Raw genomic sequence first — 23,418 nt, forward strand, 5'->3', positions numbered from 1 at the left:
CCAAGTTCGATATGGACTCTACTTGCAGCGCTTCGTAGCTCACTTCCTGCGGTAGGTCGGTCAGCGCAGGGACACAATCCTGCTCAGATTCGTCAGAATCACAGGAGGATGACCGTCTCCACATTTGTAAGAAATTAGACCGTTTATAGTGTCCCTGTGCATAGTGTTCCGCCCACACGTACTCAGTGCTCACTCTCTCCCTTTCTCCTTTTTCTATTCCCCTTTCCTCCACCCCCAGTTTAGGGTAGCAAACCGGATACTCTTCTGGTTGACCTCCCTGCCTTTCCTGTCCTTGTATTCTCTCTCTCTCTCTCTCTCACGCGTGCAAGGTGTGCCATGTGTGTGCTCCCAATTTTGCGTTTCTTCCTGCGTCCGTCTCCCACACGGCGGGGTAGCAAAGTAAGCATAGCCTTGTTAAGCTTCCGTGTTTTTTGTTTTTTTTCTCGCTCTGTTCGAAAATGCGTTTCCTTGAAATTTTCTTATCCATACCTCCTGATTTGCTCATTGTTTTGTTTTCTGTCGGCTAATAATTATTGTCGTGGTCATTCCCTCTCTTTCTTCTTTTCTTGTTATTTTATTTATTGATTTATTATTATTTTTTTACACATTATACCAGTTCTATCGCCCAGACTCTGGGTTCGGAGTTTACGTGTGCCATGCAGGGCCGGTGACAATGGACGTCGACCTCGCACTCTAAGCCTAAAAGTTCCTTCTTTTTCATTTTCCGGATCTATTCCATGATCCGTTTGAAAAGCGCGACCTGAAGGTTGGCACACTTCACGTCAACCCTCGAGTGCAACAACTTCTCTATCCTCTTTCTTAAGATTTCCTCAGCAGAAATGCATTTCAAGATAACAATAAAGCAAAAACAAATAACGATATAACAGGGAAGTGTGAGAATACAGGTCCAGACAGTTGAGCTTGGAGCTTACGTGGTTTTATTGAACCTGTGTTCAGCTGCCATTCTACGCTGTTTTCCTGTGTTTAAGGCATGTGCCTAGCTGCGGTAATGTACAATATGAAACATTTTGAGTGGGAGCAAGTAAAAAGACAACATAGAGGCGACTGGAAAGACTGAACGACTACTTTGGAAAGCAATTTACAAGCCTGAAGATCTAAGCTTCTGGAGATTCATCGTAATGCTCGAGACCTAAAGAAATCTAGTTGCATTGGCAAACTTATACGTGGAAACTATAGCCTCTGTGATGATTTTTCCATTATATACGGTGAAGTATGGGCGTGAACGGAGGTTCAATTTCTGAAACCTGGAGAGATGTTCTTTTCCAACTGTAGTTTTTTTTTTGCGTTGAGGTTCAAAAGCGCGTCTTATGAAGAACAATACTGATTATGCTGAAATTCAGAGAACTGAGCTTAACTTTGGTTGGATGCGCTGAAATCACTGACGCAAGGTTGAAACATAGCAAAATATGGGCATTCTTTTGTTCCAAAGAGTTCATTATGCGGGGCATATGGGTTTTGTAACCTTCTACAATACGAAGGATACTTTTAAAAGCGCATGATTTCTTGTGCTAGGCGGTACTTGGAAATACATAGCGCTGTTAGATACATGACTTTCGAGTGACAAAATTAAATAAAAAAATCATTCCCTACGTTTTTTTTTTTGCTTCAGCTTTCCAATCAGCTTCAGATATTTTTCTCACATTGAAAGGTCTGATGCCTTTCCTCTACGAGAACCTCACCATTGTCCCGATTGAGAGCTGACATCAGCGAAGATTGTGTCTAAATGGTTTCGTGCATCGCCTCAACGCATTTACCTGCAAGATCATCGGTAGTTCAAAGTACGCCGATCTAAGTTTTAAGACCACACGTATTACAAAGGGCAAAGTGCATGTAGGTCACTGCAAGGCAAATTGCCATGGTCTAGAAGGCACAAATCGTCGCGTTCGTCCTCTAATTTCATCTTTGATCTATTATACCGTCCAACGTGTACGTACTGCAGTCTCTGCGGGACATTTGGGCACCTGATGTTGCGGTGTCCCATTTTCATCGCGCAGCGCACGCCGCTGGTGAGGGACCATCCTCTCCATGGCCTGCGGTGTACGAGGCTCGAACAATGTTTGCACCCCGTTGGTTGTGTGTCTCGACGGGATCAGGCTCATCGCGCTCTACTTGCTTTTCTAGTGGTACCTAACTTACGTTCACGTTTGTACCTCATTCCTGATATAAAATGACAATGCCTCGTACATACTTTCTTCTGTTTGAACATTCTTAAGTAGCGTGACCTGTACTGTGCGTTCTGCTTTATCCTTTGAGATTTGTCATCTCGTTCTTTCTTTCCTCCCGTTCTTCCTATCTTCCGTTTCAATGTTTCTCTCTGTTCCTTTCGGATGATTAGGCAGGCATTATGCCTTTTCCGGTGGCAGTTGTCGTATGTTTTGAAAACAATTATTATATTATTATTATTATTATTATTATTATTATTATTATTATTAATCACGCACACTGCTACCTACACGTCAAAGTAAAAAAAAAGAAAATAGACATGTGACCTTTCAAATTAGGTGCCATAAAAAGGAGGGTATTGAAAGCTCGTGCACGCACATACGTGCACATTAGGAGCACACAAAGGTGTGCAGGCACACGGATACGGAAATGAGCCAGTCAGATCATAACGCTGCACAGCTAGGCGGAACCGCTACCAATACGACCTGGTTTGTCTCTGTGCGAAGGAACGAGGAAAAAAAAAGGCAAAAAGGCATGACGACGGCGGCGGGCAACGAGCTTTCGATTTGTTTCTGGCGTGAGTGGTGGTCGCGCGCTGCGGCAATTTCCTGTTTGGCCGACGCCACCGAAGCCATATTCGCGGAGGTCTCACAATGCGCGCAGCATCATGTCTTTCCCGGGAGCCTCCCTAGCTGTAAGGGCTCGCCCGAGTCCGTCTGTAAACGGCACGCATTGGAGCCAGATCCTCCCGCTATTGGTTACTGTGGCCATCAAGGCTTGCACGTCTGGCAGCGAAAGAGCGCGTTATTGCTTCTCTTTTCTTAGATTAGCTTTTTTTCTTTCTCCCCCTCTCTCGTTAGGTCACTCGGGTTGGTGGCATGAAACAGGCATTAAAAAAGAAACGGGGAATCGAACTGCCGAGTTTGGTATTTAACGCACGCGCGCTTTTCAGCCCGCCGAGTTCTCTTTAGCAGCTCGTAAACTGAACCCGTTACGACGCGCAACATTGCATTGCAAGGGCCCTCGCCCCTTTGCAGCCTCGTTGCAACATGAGGGCCTCGCAATAGGCAAATGTATGAGTCAAAAAAAAAGAATGCTGGGAATACTGTAGAAAATAAGATCAGATCTCCTGCAACACTTTCTCGCATCTTCTCTTCGTGTATACTTCAATGAAACTTCAAATTGCAGTATCTATCGTTCCGTGTTGCAGTAATACGTAATTTCTGCGTCTGCCCTTCCTGCATATCTACGTTTAACGGTGATATCTGTCTGCTCGTTTTTTTTTGTTGCGATAACAATTACATGGACACTACAGACGCATTTCTGCCGTCGCCGTCGCCGTGAGGTTCCGTATGAGTGGAAGCGTGTGAGGGTGAGCCGGTGAACGTGGTTCAATCTCTTGTGCGCAGGCCAGGAACGCAGCCCGGATGCGTGGCCTCTCCCATTGCGCGAAGCAGGGGAGTCGGGCCAGGGAGTGGGGGCGTTCTTCTCCGGCGGCTGCTAGGGTGCCTCGATGTCCTCCTTCCCTGTCGCTCCATATCACGGAGGAAGGAAACTAAGGAGAGGCCCTGACGTCACTCTTTGTGAGGCAAAAGTGAAGCCGGAATTCGGCGTTGCTCATGGCGATGCTCCGCCTTTTGTGCCACCCTCCTCTCTTGTTTACATCTTTCGCGAAACCACGCAGCGCTGCGCGTGGTTTCGCGCGCGGAGCGCTCGCACTCGCGCAACATCCGGCAGAGCACGGCGCAGGTAACACAGCGCAACAAGACGCGGTGACTAACGCAAACCCGCCCACACAGCGCTTTTGCCACGGCACGAAACCCTACCAGAGCAACACGTGTGCGCGCTCAAAACCATAACAACCCCGCCATTGTGGCCCAAAAAGCGTGGCCATACAACAACAAAAAATAAAAAAGCGGCAAAAAAATGAGAACCTACTACGTCATGTCCGCCACACTTTTCTCCTAGCGCGCGGAGGGGGTAGGGCCTCTCCTTAGTTTCCTTCCTCCGTGCTCCATACAGAATGGAGACAACTGCGGCGTCTACTACGGCGTTGGCCACGCGAATCGCGGACGCCGTAGTAGACGCCTACGGCTGACGCCGTAGGGACGCGTTGCCGGAGCTCGTGTGTCTTGAAAGCCATCTGCGACATGGCCAAAGTGCGCCGTCTTCTTCAAGGCGATCTGTGGTGTTTGCAGGGTGCGCGTAGTGCCGATAGCTTCCTATGCGCTGCGCTTTCAACGTTTTGTTCGCATTGAAGCGAGAGGTGCATGAAGGTCCATTCGCTTGCTGCTGCCGCGACTCCTCACTCCAGAATTTTGACGGCGAGTTTCCGCGCTCATCGAGCGAGATGATTCATGTTTACCTGTGTGCGTGTGACACCATGCTGGTTAATTTAGTTAAAACACGGTGGCAGGCTAGTTGGTTTGAATCCATGATAGAATGTGTAAGCGCGACTGAACAAGTACGTAGAAAGAAGCAGACACACAAAGACAGCGCCATCTCTGCGTGTTTGTTTCTTTATACGTCCTTGTTGAGTCACGCTTACATATTCTATAATTGTTAATTTAGTTAGTAAGCGAATGTTTACAAGTTTATACGGCCGATAACACTACTCTTCTTACTTCTTAAACTAGTTTGCTATCGCAATCGGTGCTTCGCCTTTCGAGCGGAACTGCGAATTTGTTTCTTTTTTTTTCGCGAAGGTGTTTTAGTACACGTTTTTTGCTTCTTGTTGGTTCTTTGGTGGCTCTTTTTGTTGATCTGCAGTTTACGCTCTCAAATGTTGTCGTCAAAGCACGTGCAAATCACAAACCTAAATATGACGACGGTCAAGGTGCATTTCAAGTTACACTCTGAATGGTGGCCTACGCAATCAGCTTGGGGCAGCCCGATGCGCTAAATGGGAGAGCCTGGGAGAAGACCTGTTGTCTCGCAGTCTTCAGACAACTAACTGCCTTCGGGGCAGCAAAAGCTGGTGCTTCGCGCCGCGAGGAGGGTAAAGCAAGGTCGTGCTCGAATTATAGCAACATGAAAAAAAAGGCCAACATACAAAAACAAGATGACAGAATAAGAAAATCCTGCAGCTCCGTAGCATCTGCGCATACTGTACTTACACGTCGGGGGATTACATTCCCTTTATCGCCTAATTTATTCTCACTTCGTTGCTCCAACATGTGTCCTATGCAAACCTATGCAGACCTCGCAGACATTCTTGGGAAGCAATGATCGCGTGTGCCGACATAACGTCATTCCAATAGCAACAATTCCACACAGGTATGGAGTAGGACAACAATGCGTATAAGAATGTAGCATTTCTGACATTGATAACATCAACAACCTTACAGTGCACATGTTACAACACGCATCATCTATGTAGAGATGCACACTTACGTCTTAAAGACTATAGAATATGCCTTCTCTCACAGTCAGTAACACTGAAGAATCGGTAATTCATTCTGTTTGTGCTGTGTAGGCACTGCCCTTTGTGCATAGTAGGTTGAAGGTCCACCAGAAAGCACACAATGAGGCTTTATTCACTGACTTTTCCGCGCAGTCGAAGCACAATTGAACCTATCGTAATAGTAAACTGTAAATAAGTTACACCACGTAATGTAAATAAATTAACGACCATCGCTGCATTGTGCAGTCGTTGCTCAGTGGCCGCGTGCCTGGCGCCGCTCCAGAAAGCGTGATCTGAGGCCAAATAGAGCGTTTGAAAGCGCCTCATAAATCGGAGGTCTTGTTTCCATAGGAATAAGGGGTAACTGCCTAAATAAGAGAACAAATAATTTTTTTATTTTTTCAGGAAACGAAATGTATCTGAATTACTCCTGCTGCAGTACGCTGTATGACGTACTGAATGAAATTGTTCGGATCCATTGTTCAAAGGCTAGCAGTGAAAACAGTGCAGCTTGATACATTAAAATGCTTTTACGACCAAGTACTCGGGACGTCAAAAATTCTTCCTTATGCAGGTCAAGTTGCGCAGCATACCGCTCACAATCGAGCAGGCTTAGCACGCTCAACAAAAGAAGCGATTTAATTACCTTGAATCATAGAGAAACTGAGTGAAATTAGACGCTGTTTGTTTGCTGACTTTCTCTGTCAGAATGTTCGACTGCAACCTACCTACTGTACCGATGTTCACAGCATGACCTGCGACAAAACGCAGGAGCTATACACAAAGTAAACGTGCAGATTGCCGAATGCCGCTGTCTACTGCCTTGCCGTCACAAAATTTCTGGTTCATTTATAGGACCTTTATCACCGTTTTCTCCGTTAACATTGGCATCCTTTCCGCCTTGGATAGTTTGGAATACGCCAGCGGTCATCGGTTATAATTACATCCTCACATCGTCATCAACTGCGACTTACTCGTCGGCTGTCGCATCCGAGAATGAGTTACAACAAACGGTGATACGAGTCGAGCAGCAGTGGAGCGAGGATATTTTGATTATCCGCACGCTCGTCGAGTGCGACGTTAGTGCTGCCGTGAGCGCTAGCGCAGAGTGCACCTTGGTGACGTCTGCGGGGGACAGTGGTGGCATCGCAACGCGTTCGTCGTAAAGCATGAAATCAGCCATTGGGGGCGGCTGAATTCCTTCGTTGTACAGTCAAGTACGCTCTACGGTCTCCGTTAAAATGGCGTTCACAACACATATAAAATATGGGAATTCGGCCGCCGCATAATCAACCCTTCGTTATACAGATGCTTTTGCTGTAGAGGCGTTCTACTGCATCGGTAACTAAATAAACGTGAGTGACTCGGCGTTCTTTGAAATTTGCACCCGTTCTACGCATGCTACGTCTGGTCGTGCAATGCATTCTACTTCGGGTTCCTACCGAATGAGAGTAGTTTGCGTCGAAAACATGGCTGTCGTGACGTGTTTCCGGTTCGGGTACTGTCTTCCGGATCGTGTGGCCCACAATATCACTGCCCTTGGGATCAGTGTTTGCTACTTCGAAGGAGCCGTCGCCGAGGAATGATTGGGACACGACCTATACGGCGCTATCGTCCTATCCCCTTATTTAATACGGACTCCAGGGCATTGGTTTCGGACTTGAGAAATGTGGCGGTCGCAAGTTCGCCCATTTTGATGTATGTGTACATTTAGCAGCGCGGCGTCCTGAAATTCCCAATAAAGATACGGATTCCAAAACATAGGAACATTGCAGTGTTTTCCTACTGTGAGAACTGCTGTTTTCGGAAAAAGAAAACGGTATAAATAGGGGCGTTTATTGCACTCTACTTCAGCTTAAACCCTTTCAATCTTGAACCAGCGGCTTTCGAGCTCTATTCTGCATCAACAAAAATCGCTCAATCACTGAAATTGTGGTGTGTGATATTGCTAGCACTGCCAGAACATCAATTCACTTGCCACCGTGGTTCACTGACACATTCTTTTCCTAAACATGAGACTACATCGGCCAAATTGTGGCGAGGACAAAATGCGGACACTGGGCATGTGATGCATCGGGAGGCCAAACTAAAGCCAAATGTCCAGTAGGACTTGACCCGTTGGAGAATAAATAAGTGCATGAATTCATTGCTGCGGCATCTGCATCAAACAGGGCTGCACGCATTTATTTGACGCCTCTTGCTGCATTTCCTTTTTATGTATACCTTGCGGTAAGTACAACTAAAAAAGAAAGAAGAAGAATGCGCGAGCGAATGTTTAAGCAGATGTGCTTAGATGCGAGATATGCCTGTTTAGGAGCACTGGAAGTCCGAAAGTCAAGTTCGTGGCTCTGTCCGGTCTTATTTGTAATATGGTGCCTGGCGCCTACACGGATGATGATGAAGAAAAAAACGTATCCTATCAGTGATGCAATTTCATTTGAGCGCAGGCACACAAAAATCATACAAACAATTGCGGCAATCGGTGCCTGCCTTAGTATAATAGCACCAGAGAACTCGAAACTTTCAGGAGCCCGATTCTTGGCCTTATGCGGGATTACCATGACAGACTATTCATCCTATTTCGCGGAATTCGTTCCCTGTGACCATGTTAACTTTACCTTACTAGGCTGTCATCTAGAAAAATGTGTTTGAAGAAAGTCCGCTGTGTCAAGGAAGTTGTGAACACATATTTAAGAGCTTGCCAGGGAAGCTGTTAAATATGTCGTTCTTGCATTTTCTAATAAAAAAAAAGGGTTGAAAGTAGCGCGCTCCGCGTAATTGTGACATTATACTGCCTAAGCACATTTCACCGACCTCGCGCGAGCCCCTGTACTAGGAACGCATGGACAAATGACTTATCGTGTATTTCATCAATGTGAAGAAAACTACAATGGCGTCTTTAACATGTATTCAGTAAGCCAAAATTAGAGCTAGTATTTGCGTTATGGTGTTTGCAGAAGCCTCTTCACGCTTTGCTCATTGCTGATATTTTAATGCCTTTGTCGTTACCGCATAAGTTCCATTCTCCACGGCCGTCTTATCCGAGAAGACATGCGCATCCATGTAAGGAATGAAGACAAAGTCGGTCCAGACATAAGGCAAGGATACAAACTAAATTGCTGCTTATGCTTGTCGTCTTGTGCGACGGCAAAGTATATAGCTGGTCTTGTCAGGATTGCCAAGAAACCAAACGTACGATAGCCTGCGGTCATGATAAGACGCAGTTTGCCCCGATGGTGGGGCAAACTGCGCCTAATTTTTTTGTCGCTCAAGAACAAAAAATGTATGACATGTCGCCAGAAATGTGTCTCAAACACGTCAAACAATGTCTGCCGATACAACAGAAAAATTGGCTGTGTTCTGCTTTCGCTGGGTAGCTCATCCCGACTTAACCTCCCTGAATATTGCGAACTCACCGCTAATATTCGAAGCGTCGGTTTCGACGAAGCCCACGCTTCGTTGCGCTGATTATATGGTTGTGCTGATTAGCCCAACAACGTTGTTCGTTCACGTCATGAAAAGAGGAGGAACTTCTTTTGTGCACGCCAATAAGGGACGACACCGCAGCCGCGTTTTAATAACATCAGGCATTGCATTTGTTTAGATGTGCTATCGAAAGGAAAATGGCGCTCTTGTGTGGAATGTTAGTAGTAGAATGGCTTTCGCTTATTTACTGACGTTTGCATGTCTCTGAGGGTTCTTGTACTCATTACTATGCCTTTCTTTACCCATGCGATGGTTCGCACTAATACGTGCTCTTAGATTGCCTGGCATATTTTTCAGGGCTTTGTTTCAGTTCATTCTTTTGTTCGTACCTGCGACAAGGTGTACCAAGTGCCATTAAACGCACCAACATCCCCTTTATATTCATTTCAACAAAAAAAAAGCCACAGAAACGCTCGCACCTACATAAGCCCCCCCCCCCCCCCGCCCTCCCCCTATCCCCTCCCCTTAAGCTTTCTCTTCCACGGCACGCTCATCAGCTTTCTTAGAATCAGTTCTAGTCATAATACTGATTAGTTAATGGTTTGGGAACTTGGTAACACATAAAATTTCTCTAGGAAACAGAACTCGGTGTTACAACAGTTACAACTTAAGAGATGAACTCGCAATGATATTGATACATCGTCTACTTTTATTTTTATTTTTTCCAGACATGGCCCATTCCTTCGAAAACCACTTCATTTGACAAAAAGCTATCAACGTGGATCAGCGATGAAATCTTCTTGATCAAGATTCTTCATTCAGAGGGTGCGACCCTGAAGAAGGGAAATCTTTGCACATCCGAGAAGAGCTACCTAGTTCTTGGATTCTATTTAAAACAAAAATACGTAGCGTAGGCACGACAATCGATGCGAGACGAAAGGGCACACAGCCGTGGTCGCTAATAAAGATCGACGACGTATGTGATAAGAGAAAACAAATGAAGAGTACCTTTAGGGACAAGAGTAAGCCAGTTCTGTTGCTGAATATAGTTGTTAAATTATGGTTCGGTTGAAAAGAAAAGAAAATAATAGTGTGTTGTGTACTGCAAACTGAGTATGAAAGTCTGTTTTGTGCGGCTCTTGTAACTATGTGCTTTGTGTTGCGGTGTTGTGTCACGTCAAGCGGAGTCACCGTTGTGTGCAGTGCTGAGTAAAGTCATTGTTTTGTTCTTGTTTCCATTGCATTGTGAATAAAGCACCAATTAAACTAGTGTTTCGAAACTGATCCGGTCTATATGCTCTGTGTCTTAAGATCAATGCGCGTGTTTCCCTGGCGACGTTTCTGGCGATTGTGAGCCCCTGTCATCATCCAAGAATACAATAAAACAGTTGTGCTCTCGAGTGCTACAGCTCAGTTTAACGTTTCCTCTGAACGCCATAGCATGACAAAGCAAGATTTTCTCCTAGTTCAAGAAAAAAGAAACGGACGTACTATCAGTCATTCATGTCTAAGAAGGGCGTAAATTAAGGAGTGCAACAAATAATTTGTCCATACGCGCGAGCTATGTTGCATCGAAATGTCAACTCCGTGACAGCACAGGTAAGCTCCATCGTCCAACGTTGTTGAACTTTAGTTGAGCCATAATTTGTTCCATAATACAAGGATGTTCAACTACAAATTATAATGTGTAATATAAATTGGCAGCGCGTTATTGACAAAATTTTATCGTGAATGCACATGGCATAGTTAAAATGCCTGACTTCACATCGTAGAGATTTCAACTGCAACTATAGGAAGATCATTACAAATATTTCAATAAGAAGGACAGGTACCAGGCAGTGAGCGACGTAGCAAAAGATAATGTTCGTGTTATGCATGGTAACAATAGGTTGAGCAAAGTTTGGCAACAGTAATAGCAGGGACCGCCAGGCGTTCTGACTTGCATGAATTTAGAGTCAACCTATCATTCTCCTATGGTAACTATGTTTGTTTCTATTACAATTAAGGGGCTTAGGAGCAATAAGGTCTAGAAATTTAAAACTAAACAGCATCCGTGTTAAATAATACTTGCACATACGTATTTTTTATTTATTTACTCGAGAGCTTGCGCGTAACACATCTCTCTATGTGTTATAATGTTGCCACCACACTAAGACTGCACACAATTTCTCTTTACGTATTTACTCATACTACTACAGCTTAGATGTTACAAGCCGCTGAAGTAAGAAACACGGAAGGAGAGGTTTAAACTCGTACTTCAATGTGCACTGACACAAACTTATGGAATGACAAAATCAATTTATTTATAAGGTTTCATGTTCCCAAGCAACACTGGGGCTATTGGCCACACCGTAGCAGAAAGCTTCGAATAAATTTTGATCGCCATGCGTTCTGTAATGGACGCCTCATTTTTGCATGTCGCCCCATCGAAACGCGGCCACAGCGGCCGGTGATCAAACCCGGGGTGTCGTGCTCAGTAGCATCATGCCATAGTGACGGATTATGGAAAGAGGAAAATACCTTTGCCAGTGAATAAATTCTACGGCACTTTAAAAACTCCCATGCACCATGGTCAAGAAGCAACAGAGATGCCGCCTGGCCATGACAGTAAGGAAACGTGAACGCTAACAGAACCAGTTTTATATGAACAGATTGAAGTAAAGCTGTACTGTGAGAAACTCAGCAAGGCGATTCTATTGAGAAAAAAAACTGAGCCGGCTGGCACCGGAATCACCGCGTTTCGGCCGACTACTCAGCTGCAAGGATTACAAGATGGGCTAATAAGAAAATGAGTCCACCTGCATCATAAAGAAATTATAACTGAGCAATGAAGATAAGAATGACAACGGAAACGATGAATTAAGTCATGTGCGAAATATAAGAAGCTGTCCTTACAGCCACTTGCCAAGTAGGTTACCTTGTGAAACGTTCACAAAGGCCCGTGTGGCCTGGTGAGTATGTCGTCAGCCTGACCAGTTGACCCAAGAAACCTTTTAGTGGCCTACTGTACAACCTCGCCAAGAAGGCGGACAGTGACTGTTACTATCGGGAGTACCAACGACAGATATGAAGTACATGCTCTGTGGTCGCAGTCATGATGTATTTGTAGCGCTCATCCTTTCTACCAATTCGCAGCTTGGTACCATGCAATAGGTACGACGCTAAGCTAAGCGTCAGAGAATATAGCACGTTTTCATGGCTTCTTTGGAAAGTAAATGGCGGCGTTAACACATGATAAGGGTCAGGTTAGTGACGATGGCAATCGCAAATGCCCGCTGCGACCATGATGACATTGTGACGTCAGGCATGACAATAGAGTGAGTGAGTGAGTGAGTGAGTGAGTGAGTGAGTGAGTGAGTGAGTGAGTGAGTGAGTGAGTGAGTGAGTGAGTGAGTGAGTGAGTGAGTGAGTGAGTGAGTGAGTGAGTGAGTGAGTGAGTGAGTGAGTGAGTGAGTGAGTGAGTGAGTGAGTGAGTGAGTGAGTGAGTGAGTGAGTGAGTGAGTGAGTGAGTGAGTGAGTGAGTGAGTGAGTGAGTGAGTGAGTGAACAAACTATTTCGGAGACCAAGCTGCTGATGCCCGAAAGTGCGTGGACATCCTACTGCAGGTAGCCGTGGCCCTGGGTTGATAGCCTGGGCCTGTTCAACAACCAAAGTTGGTCCTCAGGTTTTGGGCTTGCCACCTGTGCCTCCCACTGGTGTTCTGTTGCTGCTTTGATAGGCGTTGTCCGCAGGTTATTTTTGCATTCCCAGACCATGTGGCAAAGTGTCTTTGGTGTATTGCAGAAATGGAAGTCTCTTATAAATGTCCAGGGGTACATTGCGTGTAGTAGAGTGCCGCGGAGGTACTTGCCCATCTGAAGTCGGCGTAGTACGACGGCTTCTTCCCTGTTAAGCTTGATGGGTGGTGGCGGATATGCCCTCCTGTTCGTCTTGACAATAAAAAGCATTTTATCAAGAGCACCATTAGGAAAACACAAACTAAATAAAGGAGGCTGCGTCGAAGGCATTTCAGCTTCTACAAAAATATCCGCACCTGCTGAAACAGTTGCGCGGTCAAAACTTCACACGAAGATGTACAAGTAAAAAACGAAGGGAGATTGAAACTAACTGTAGAAGCAGTCGTGGACGCCGTTCTACCTGTGCGCACATAGCGTGCAGAAGCACCCGCTGATGCGAGAATAAGTATTGTCTTGAAGCAACCCAGTGACGTATACATATAGTTCGGTCATCACAGGAATGCAACATTGTGCAAGACATGCATAAACATTCACGCTAGTTTGCTCCTAACTTCTTCACGCGCAAAAATATCCGTGGTAGCTTGCCCAAACTAGTCAAATACACTTTAATTTCCATCTACCTGTGCGCAAAGCACCGAGCTCGGACAAACAATGAGGCTCATATGGGTTTACCAGACGGAGTTGGTTTAGCAGATATTTGCGGAAGAAGGCAAATTCGAATGCACAATCGCGCGTTCGTACACTTCGGGTGATAAATCTTTCTTAGATTAAAGCTAGAGCTCGTATATGCACAGGTGCAGTTCCTTGGCCTTGCAAACTTTTCAACATCCAAGCGACAAAAGCCCAACACAGCAAAGCAGAACTGCGCGAACTTGCAGGACGACAGCCACATCTCCAGCGAAGTTGTTTCTTTCAAGCAATAACACTAAGAATTTCACGAAACACAAACGGCTGCACTCTTTTAGTACACCTGGGACGTCCGCGAGCGCCTGGTATATGCCATAAATATAGCGAGAAATCGGTGGCTCTCTTTTTATGTTCAGCTATGTTCAGTTATATTAAGTTTTATTTTGAGTTCGAGTACTTGTAGAGGATGTAGTTTATCCACACACATGTAAATTGGCATAGTCATTCACCATAATATAATATAATATGCGTCCCATTTTCACCAAATGTTACCATCATGCAAGTTGCATTTCTTTCAGGACAGCGCCCTAATTTCGGTGTTATTCGTAAAAATACGCTTTTAAGGCTCCAGTCCACTCAAACACACAATTCAAGGCTAGAATTCGAAAAGCTATAATTACTCTACACACTTCACACTTCGCCTACGCAGTACCCATAATCGTCTCCTTATTTTCACCAAATGTAAACGAGGGCTCTTGCTTAGCTTTTTGCTGACGTCGGGAAAATGTCATTGTGGACAGTTTCGTCATTTTTCACCAAATATGAACTCGCTGTGAGCGGGAGTTCTCCCGGGACAGAGGTAAGGATAGCTCTTAACGACCGTAAAACTAGTGAGAGCACTTCCTCAAAGAAATTTTTGAAAAAGGCTTTAACTAACTGATGCTTTTGAAGCTTTGCCTATGCATGGGGAAACGTAAAAAAAATAATCAATGCTGGCACTGTGCAGAAAAGCAACCTATCCGCGTATTTGACTAACAGCTGGTAACTGCGTCTTGTATAATAATTATATCATCACAACACGAAATCAGCTGTATATAAAACAATACGGAGATTTTCAACAAGACGCGATAGAACACTGAATAATATTACGTACGTTTCTGTCATATGCATCGCATAATTAAAAAAATCAAAGGCAATTGAACCACACACAAACGCAAAGTACCGAAACCTGTAAAGTCGTTCACTATATAGTCTCCTGACTTCACCGAGGCGCGACGCGATGCCGGCAATTGTCAAGCGACGTTATACGATCAAAGAAACGTGCCGTTTCTATAAATCACACGTTCCGTGCTAGAAAGAATAGAAACAAGCAAATTATCTATCAGTTTTATCCTGACAAACACACACCCTGCAGCAATTGGTGCAATTTGGCTCTTCGCTTTCCGATGTTTCACAATGGTAAGTCGTAGGCCCAACACGCTCCAGGCACGGCGTCGCTTCGACAGAAAGGCGTCAACGAATTCGGCAGCGTCAGGTCTATTCAGGAATGACAAAGCGATGCGACATCTATTGGTCGCAGCGAGCACGCACTCGAATCCGCTTGAGCAAGCAGCCGCTTGCTGACGCGCTTCGTCGCCCACAATGATGGCTGCGACGTCGCTCAGCGCGCAAAACGCTATCGAGCTCAGTGTAGTAGCCATATGTCAAACGCCTACGCGCACGAGGGTCACGGTTATTTTCGGACTCAACCCGACAAAATGCAGGGGCCCCGTCTTTTTCCCTTAGCAACTGAAGTGCAAGTTGGCATAGCCTGAAGGCTAAGCAAGAGTAATGCATTATTTATCACCTCGATCGGCATTGTCACATGGGAAGTTTGCTGTGGCCATCGGTGCGATTGCCGAGAGAGTCGGGCGCTTCGCGTTTGAGTCTCGTTATCTTTACCAGCAGCAGCCTGTGCTTGACAAATTAGTCCTCCGTTACCGTAACGAGATCTGCGTCAGATTCACACGCTGAAAGGACGTGCTTCGAACGCAATAGAACAATCACTTTTTCGATGCCAGGAACTCAGCTATAGAAAGGACAAAAACGGTTACCTCACTTTGTGGGCTTCTACAGCCAATATTTTATTTTTTTAATTAAAGGAAGAATGTATGTCGCTCATCGTCTTTTCTAAAGGATTGCAGTTTGCTTTTAGCGTGCAGGCTTGACTTCATTGAAGAGAGTGCCGGTAATTTATGTAAACGACGCAATGAGCTCAACGCTGCACAGTGGCTCATAACCTGAGAGGCGGCTATATTTGGTATCAGGAATGAGAAGTGAGAAAATAAAAAAATGTGAAAAATGTTTAAAAACCTGGTCACATAATAAGGAGATGTTGAAAACTCGCTGTTTGACGCGGTGAAGAGCGCCAATGACGGGACCACAGATAACGGGTCATGTGCACGCTGACGTCCAGCCGATTTTCAAGATTGAAGATACTTTTCTTATCCCATGTACGCAACGTACAGCAATATTTAATCCAGCAGGCTATAGTTAACCAGTTCCTGGTACAATGCATAATGTTTCAATTTAGAAGGAAGATGAGGAGGAATAAACTTTTAATTTGGAAACAGTATTCCGGGGTAAGCCCCGGTTCTGCTCTCGGTGGGAGGTCTCCTCATTCAGGAACCCTCTGGCCTTCGCTGCTTCTTTGGCCCTGGTGACGAGACGTCGTTGTTGTTCCAGGTCCTCGGAGACGAGCTTGGCCTCCCACGTTTCTATGAGGTCTTCGCTTTGTCTGGCCTTGCAACAGTCTCTCGGTGAAGGCAATGCGTCTTTGTCTAGATGTCATGGACATTCGAGAATCAGGTGCGCTAAGGTGTCCGGAACGCCGCACATTGGGCAGTGGTATCCTTGTAGCGTTGGGTACAGTCTGTGCATGATGATTCCATGGATATAAGTATTACTTTGCAGTCTTCTTAGTGTAGTGCTTTCTTCTTTGTTGAGCTTTGGGTGAGGTGGTGGGTACACCCTGCGTTCCAGCCTGTGATGTTGAAGGATCCCTGAGTACGTGATGGGTACGGTCTCTGCCTCCACTGGCGCAGACCGGGCGTCTCGAGAGTAGGAAGGGTTGGCCTGGCAGGCAGGTGTGGCCTCGGGCCGCGGCGTGTGCCGCTTCGTTCCCCTACAGCCCCTCGCACCCAGGAATCCATGTCACTCAGGTGTAGGGGATCGGAGTACTGCGGTGCTTCAATAGCTTCAGTGCTTCTGTCGACACGCCTTTATGGGTGAGGCTGTCGACACGCCTCACTGTCGACAGCCTCACCCATAAATTATCGCGCGCCCATGCTGATATTAAAATTAAATTATGGGGTTTTACGTGCCAAAACCACTTTCTGATTATGAGGCACGCCGTAGTGGGGGGCTGCGGAAATTTAGACCACCTGGGGTTCTTTAACGTGCACCTAAATCTAAGTACACGGGTGTTTTCGCATTTCGCTCCCATAGAAATGCGGCCGCCGTAGCCGGGATTCGATCCCGCGACCTCGTGCTCAGCAGCCTAACCCGAAACGTCATGTCTTTTATTTTATTTTTTTTATTCTTGGCGAGCGCATGTTTTCCTTTTTCTTTTTGGCACCAGTATGTTTCTTTGTAAGACGAGTTTTCGTCGAACACTTGACGAAATTATCAAAGTTTCAAATGAATAACGTGTATGCCTATGCAAAGCAAGCGTACAAAAAAAGCTCGAGCACCAAAGACCACGCAGCATGTGCTTTTATGCAATAACGCAAGTTGAAGTTCTGTCGTGTTACTACACCAGCCACTGCTCTAGCGTATGCAATTTTGGAAGCAACAAAGTTCATTTCCATGAGTCAAAGTCTAGAAAAATGGGCTGCGTGCGCAGATTCACAGTTTGCACTTGAGCTGTTCTGCACCGCATATGAAAAAAAAAATTCACAGAGCAATATTATTGGAAAAATTGGACCACATTTATAACCCTACCCTACCAACCTACCTGTACCATTTCGACAATACCATAAAATACTAAAACATTTTATACACTATATGAAAAACAAGATTTCATCTTATTCGTAAACAGCCTGTTCTGTAAGGTAAAACGCTTTCGATGGCAGTCTAAAATTAGGAAGCGGTGCAGTTTGAAGAAGTGAAATGTATATAGTGACACACATATTACAAGCCTTGACAAACAAAAGCAAAACTCTGTCGAAGTCAGTTGCCTGTCTTGGTGGGCCAACCGGCCTGCACCTATCCTACTTCCGGTATACCACTGTCGTTCACAGTGCGGCCACTACATCGTTTTTGTCGCCTAACATCCGAACTAGAAATAGTTTTCTTGCCATCGTTTAAATAGTTCGTATGCCAAGCGTTCGCGCCGTCGCGCGGTTGTCCTCAATGTCATTCCGACCAGCATTCATTGAGCGAGCCATGAACTGGCAATGCACTTCGAATCAACAGGGAAAAGCTTTGTCTAAGGGAGGATCAAGGCCCGTTAGAAAAGCAGAGACATCCCATGTGAGTCTTATCGGACTCAGATCAAATTTCCCGAAAGACATAAATTGCAATCTACACGTACACTGCAACTCTGACTCACCCTGGCTTGAATTAGCATATTTATTTAACAGGCTAGCGCTTGGGTCTGTTTCATGAAACTGTAATGGGAACGTACGCTGCATCTTCATAATAAATTAATAGCCCCCATCCCTCCCTCCCTCCCTCCCTCCCTCCCTCCCTCCCTCCCTCCCTCCCTCACTCACTCACTCACTCACTCACTCACTCACTCACTCACTCACTCACTCACTCACTCACTCACTCACTCACTCACTCACTCACTCACTCACTCACTCACTCACTCTATGTCAAATCGTTTACTCCCATGAACGTGCCTCCTGCTCACGCCAATGCGTCTTGTGTTCGAGGTTCTTCCGAGCCATGTGTTCCTCAGTTGCACCTTCGCCCTAGAAACAGCCGTCCAACGGAAAACGCGGATCGTTCAATTGCTTCCTAAATTTCCCAAAATAAGGGTCGACAACCAGACCACGACCAATCAATATTATCAATCAGTCAAACATTCTTTTCGTCGGAAGAATTCTCCTGACAGATTACAATGAAACCTGCATTTGAGGACGCCGTTCGCTTGTATACTTATATTATTGAAGTCGCTTCCGCTCTTTTTGTACCCAAGTCAGGTGTTACTGCCAACCTGAGACCTATAATTCAAGTTTTTACGCTATCTAATTCCAGTTTCGGCGTATTAAAGCTTGATGAGTTCAGTGCCCTGCAAGCTCGCATGACGCAGCGAGAAAACGCGCGCATACCTTCCGCGCCTCCTGCCGCTGACTTGCGGAACCGAAGAACTGGACCTGTCACATTTCGATAACAGGTGGCGTTGGACAACTACGCCCGGAAACAACCTGGATGGGGAAGCGGCAATAAATTACATCCGAAAAATAACAGCCGAATCTTTCCAAGGCAACGACGAGGCTGTATTTGAAGAAAAAAAGAGCCTGAAAGAGACCCAGGCGGAAAAGGAGCTGGTGCTGACAAATTTCAACTGGAAGAAAGCCGACGAGAAAATTCCTAAGCGCACAGCCACAGGGTTAGACGAGGTTCCCGTTAGGCTGATTAATGAACTTGGACGAAAAAGTAAGGAAGCTCTGGTGAAAGCAGTGGGAAAACTTTAAAATATAGACGAATACCAGACAGCTGTTGGGGACAAAGGAGAAGGTAAGGGGGAGAGAGATAGAATGCACTCGTATAGACCATTGAGCATTACATCGGTAATATACAGGCTATCAAGGAAGGTAATCAAATCAAAGCAGCAAGCATGGGTAGAGAATAATGGCATTTTGGGAGAACTTCAGAATGGCTTCAGAATAGGTAGGCGTTTAGATAATAACTTATTTGTTCTTACTCAATGTATTAAAATATCAAAAGTAGAAAGCAGACCGTTATATGTGGCCTTTTTAGACATTACAGCTGGGAGCCTACGACAACGTAGACCGCAACGTCTTGTGTGATATTCTGGAAGGGGAAGACTTGAGTGACGATTGTCTACAGCTTTTGAGAGAAATATACCTAGAAAATACCGTTTGCGTTGAATGGGAAGGGATAAGGAGCGAGGAGAAAGTTCATATCAGCAAGGGACTGAGACAGGTGTGCCCTTTATCCCCACTGCTGTTTATGATTTACGTAATGACGATGGAGAGGGCGCTAGAAGGTAGTAATATCGAGTTTAATCGCTCATATAAACAGGCGGGTACAGTAATAGAGCAGCAACTCCCAGGTTTATTTTATGCGGATGATATTGTGTTGCTAGCTAACAAGTAAAGTGATTTGCGACGTCTGGCTAATATCTGTGGACAAGAAGGCAAGAATTTAGGTTTGAAATTTAGCGTTAGAAAATCAGGTGTTATGATATTCAATGAAAACACTGAACAGACAGTGGCAGTACAGGGCCAGGAAATACCTCGGGTAACAGATATAAGTACTTTGGTATATGGATAAACGAAGGCAATAGATATATGGAAACACCGGAAAGAACAACAACAATGAATGGAAAGAGAAATGCAGCCATAATGGAGCACAGAGCACAATGGGGATACGATAGGTACGAGGTGCTCCGAGGTATGTGGAAAGGTGTAATGGTTCCAGGACTTACTTTCGGAAATGCGGTTGTTTGCTTTAAATCACCGGTACAATCTGGACTCGATGGGAACCAAAGGTCAGCGGGTCGTCTCGCATTGGGCGCTCACAGGAAGAGTACAAATGAAGCTGTGCAAGGGTGATATGGGCTGGACTAGTTTTGAAGTGAGGGAAGGTCACAGTAAAACTGAGTATGAAGAACAACTGAGGAATATGGAAGAAAGTAAATGGGCTGGGAGAGTGTTGAGGTTCCTGCACAGGAAAAATCATTGATTCAAAGTCGAGGAAAAGAACTAAGAAGCTTACCAGCAAGTATGCGGCCTGTGGGGTGGGCAACACAGCAACAAAGAACGTCAAGCGGAAAGTCAGAGAAGCTGAGATAACCTCATGGGTGGCGGCAATGGAAAAGAAACCTGCCATGAGTGACTACTTAAAAGGAAAAAAACGAAATCAGGAAAGAAACAATTTATGATAACTCAAAGGGAGGCTTATTACTTTTCGAAGCGAGATCGGGATGCCTTAGAACACGCACCTATAAAGCGATATATAAGAAGGAAGAAGAAGCATGTGCCTGTTGGGGTAAAGCTAGGGAAACTATGGGGCATATTTTATTAGAATGTGAAGATGTCTGCCCAGTGGTTGATTTAGGCACCACTGGCATCCTTGATGCCCTTGGTTACAGCAAGAGCAGTGGAAAAGTAAACATGTCCGCAGTAGAGATTAGTAAGAGGCAATCGGAAGATTCGTGGAGGAAAAGTAGGCAAACGACAAAAAAACGGAGACGTACAAAAGCAAAGTTCGCAACAGCGGATCAGAAAATTTGGTTGTGGGAGATGATAGGTTTTATTTTTTTTAAAAATCTCGGTAGGAAATTAGGAATTATAATAGCGAGAGCTTGGTGGCGCCACCCCCCGCCCCGTTCCGAAGGGGACGCTAATAACTTCCATCAATCCATCCGCTGTTCCATTTCAAGCGAGATTCCTTTATCTTTTACGTCCTCTGGAAACTTTAGTGACAAACCTCCATCACTGCAATAACGAAATAACAGATTCAACAGCGACTAAATGTCGACTTTTTTTCCCGCTCATAGTGGTACATCTTATTTGGCTTTTCGTTCGGCCTTTCTTTAATAACAGAAGCGGGTTTATAAAATTTTACCAAAAGTGCGGGTCTTTTTCAAATTTGGTGTTTCAAATTGTTAGTTCTTGTGCAGGCGCTGGCCACTAAAGACCTCTATACTACCCATACGGGGCTAAGTGATGCCTTGTTGGTGTTTGTCATCACGATGTATTATCCTCCCAGTGGTGCGGGTACAGCCACTAGCCTAAAGAGATCAAGTGACTCATGAAAACCTAATTACTGGCTGTGAGGTACAATAGGGCTCAAATGTGAAAGAGAAACAGTAGTCTACTGAAAAAAAGAACGTATTCTCCATAACTCCTCTATCAAACGACATCACATGACATACGAGCAAAACGGTCTTTTATATGGGCTCCTATGTGCCTCATATCGCATTCTTGGATATGGAAGATATGAGACACATTCTTTATTTTTTTTAATAGGGCAGGAAGAGAGCGAGACAGAGAGAGAAAAGGCAAGGAAGTAAACGAGATCCAACGTTTCAATTTTCTGCACGCCACGTGATTGGAGGAAAAAGAAGTCAGAAAGAAGGAAGTACGAGTGACAAACACAAAAACAAAACAAATGATAAAAATGAATAGGAAATACCTTAGGTGATCGCAGAGTCCGGTATATCGCGAAAAGCGCAACAATGATTTCATGTATTGGTGATGAAATGATGATTCAAGTCTACGTTGAAGGATTATCTCTTCCGAACCACCAGTCATTCGTCTCGTCGAGCACAGCGGTGAGTGATCGTCTCTGTGTGAAATACTGATGGTACCCGCACAGACTGTGACTGATAGTTTTCCCTCCACCACAGCGGTCACAGGCGGTGCCAGGCCGAACCATGGTCTGCATAATATGGTCGCATCTATTTCATGAAATCGTGATGGCAACCAAAACCCTAAGGTATATGGTCCAGGCAATGAAGTTGGGTATGGCTTAAGTGCGAACCAAATCCACTCAGATGCAATGCATCGGTGTGCAAATATGCGGAGCTCTCTCGCAGCAACCGTCTTAAAACGTGGGATTCATTGATTGTGGGTTTGTTTCCCAAGTGGGTTAATCGAGCAGCATCATCTGCGCGTTCATTACCAATAATGCCACAGTGCCTCGGTATGCATTGAAAAATGCCCTGATGACCTAAATTATTCTTTTCACAGTAAGCTGAACAGCGACAAATTATTTCCGCCTCCCTCTATAGCTCACATACGAAGACAACAGGTGTGTCACTGTCATAGCATCTTTATTAAAAATATTTATTGTCTAAAATAAAACACCCTCTATAAGAGGTGGAAGTAAGCTGCTTCAGAGCCGATGATGAAAATTGTGCTTTATTCTAGACATTAGTTGTATTCTGGTGGACTTGGGGCTGAATGAGGCACCAATAAGGCGTCGGAAGTTTCACTGCAGGCGTGAAGTCAGATCGAAAGGTCCCACGCTCAGCACAAATTGCTCGGCTTGACGAGGTACTACGTGGCTTGCTAGCAGCTAGAGAGCTTAGAGGTGACAGTGGGTCAGCGCATATCTTATGTATGTCATTAGGGAATCAATAAGCAAACTATTTGACACAAACTTTAGGCCGGTTTTATTATTGGTCCCTCCCGGGGCCGTAAATGAAGAAGTGGTTGACAAGTGTCTGCCACACTTCCGTGCTCTTTGCCGGTGAGACATGGGAAATGTTCGTTAGTGCTAAACCGCAATTATATAGGACGTGTATCTTATAAGTTTTCTATGGCACCTCGTGCATTACCTACCACGTGCAAAAGAAGCCTATACATAAAATCCAATGTATTCAAGCTAGGCTCTTTATATTTGCCTAGGCCTTCCGTGAAGTGAGTCGACGGCTGCAACTATGGCGATTGCTCGAAACTACGTCATCACGACTCATATTGTAGTTGAGGGCAGTGAGCGAAGCGCAGTATTTCTATAGCGTGGAAATATTGCAGCTAGAGAAAATTACATTTCTCCGTGCCGCGCTTATGATTTTCGAGTTTTTCGAGATACGGAACACATCGTAGACGGTCCACTGGAGCATTGAACTTCCATTCCTGCACAGCGCACTCACTAGGCCGCCGCACCTACGTGAATGTGGGTGTTGTTTAGAAACATTTCACGCATTTTGCACTTTCATTGCGAATAGGAGCGCATGCGTAAACTTTCTCGTATATCATGTTAGATTTTCTTGAAGTTCGCTGCTTACCATGTAGTCCCACGTCGCGCTTCATGGAGGCAATAATAAACAATAAATTATCGCAAATATATTCTTCTTCTTCA

General features: G+C 45.1%; 2 protein-coding genes across 4 annotated transcripts in view; one reads left to right on the forward strand and one right to left on the reverse strand.

The window, feature by feature from the left end:
- Positions 1-10,297, forward strand: part of LOC139046650 (uncharacterized) — a 157,396-nt gene extending 147,099 nt beyond the window's left edge. For all 3 annotated transcript variants that reach the window (XM_070529572.1, XM_070529574.1, XM_070529573.1), the window contains exon 4: positions 9,742-10,297. The gene's annotated coding sequence lies outside the window, so the exon portion shown is untranslated. The remainder of the gene's footprint in view (positions 1-9,741) is intronic.
- The window catches only part of LOC135898911 (sodium- and chloride-dependent glycine transporter 1-like), a 968,957-nt gene that overhangs the window by 834,598 nt on the left and 110,941 nt on the right, over positions 1-23,418 (reverse strand). The window lies entirely within an intron of this gene.

This window comes from Dermacentor albipictus, unplaced genomic scaffold, assembly GCF_038994185.2.
Source record: "Dermacentor albipictus isolate Rhodes 1998 colony unplaced genomic scaffold, USDA_Dalb.pri_finalv2 scaffold_23, whole genome shotgun sequence".
In the NCBI taxonomy this organism is placed as follows: Eukaryota; Metazoa; Arthropoda; class Arachnida; order Ixodida; family Ixodidae; genus Dermacentor; species Dermacentor albipictus.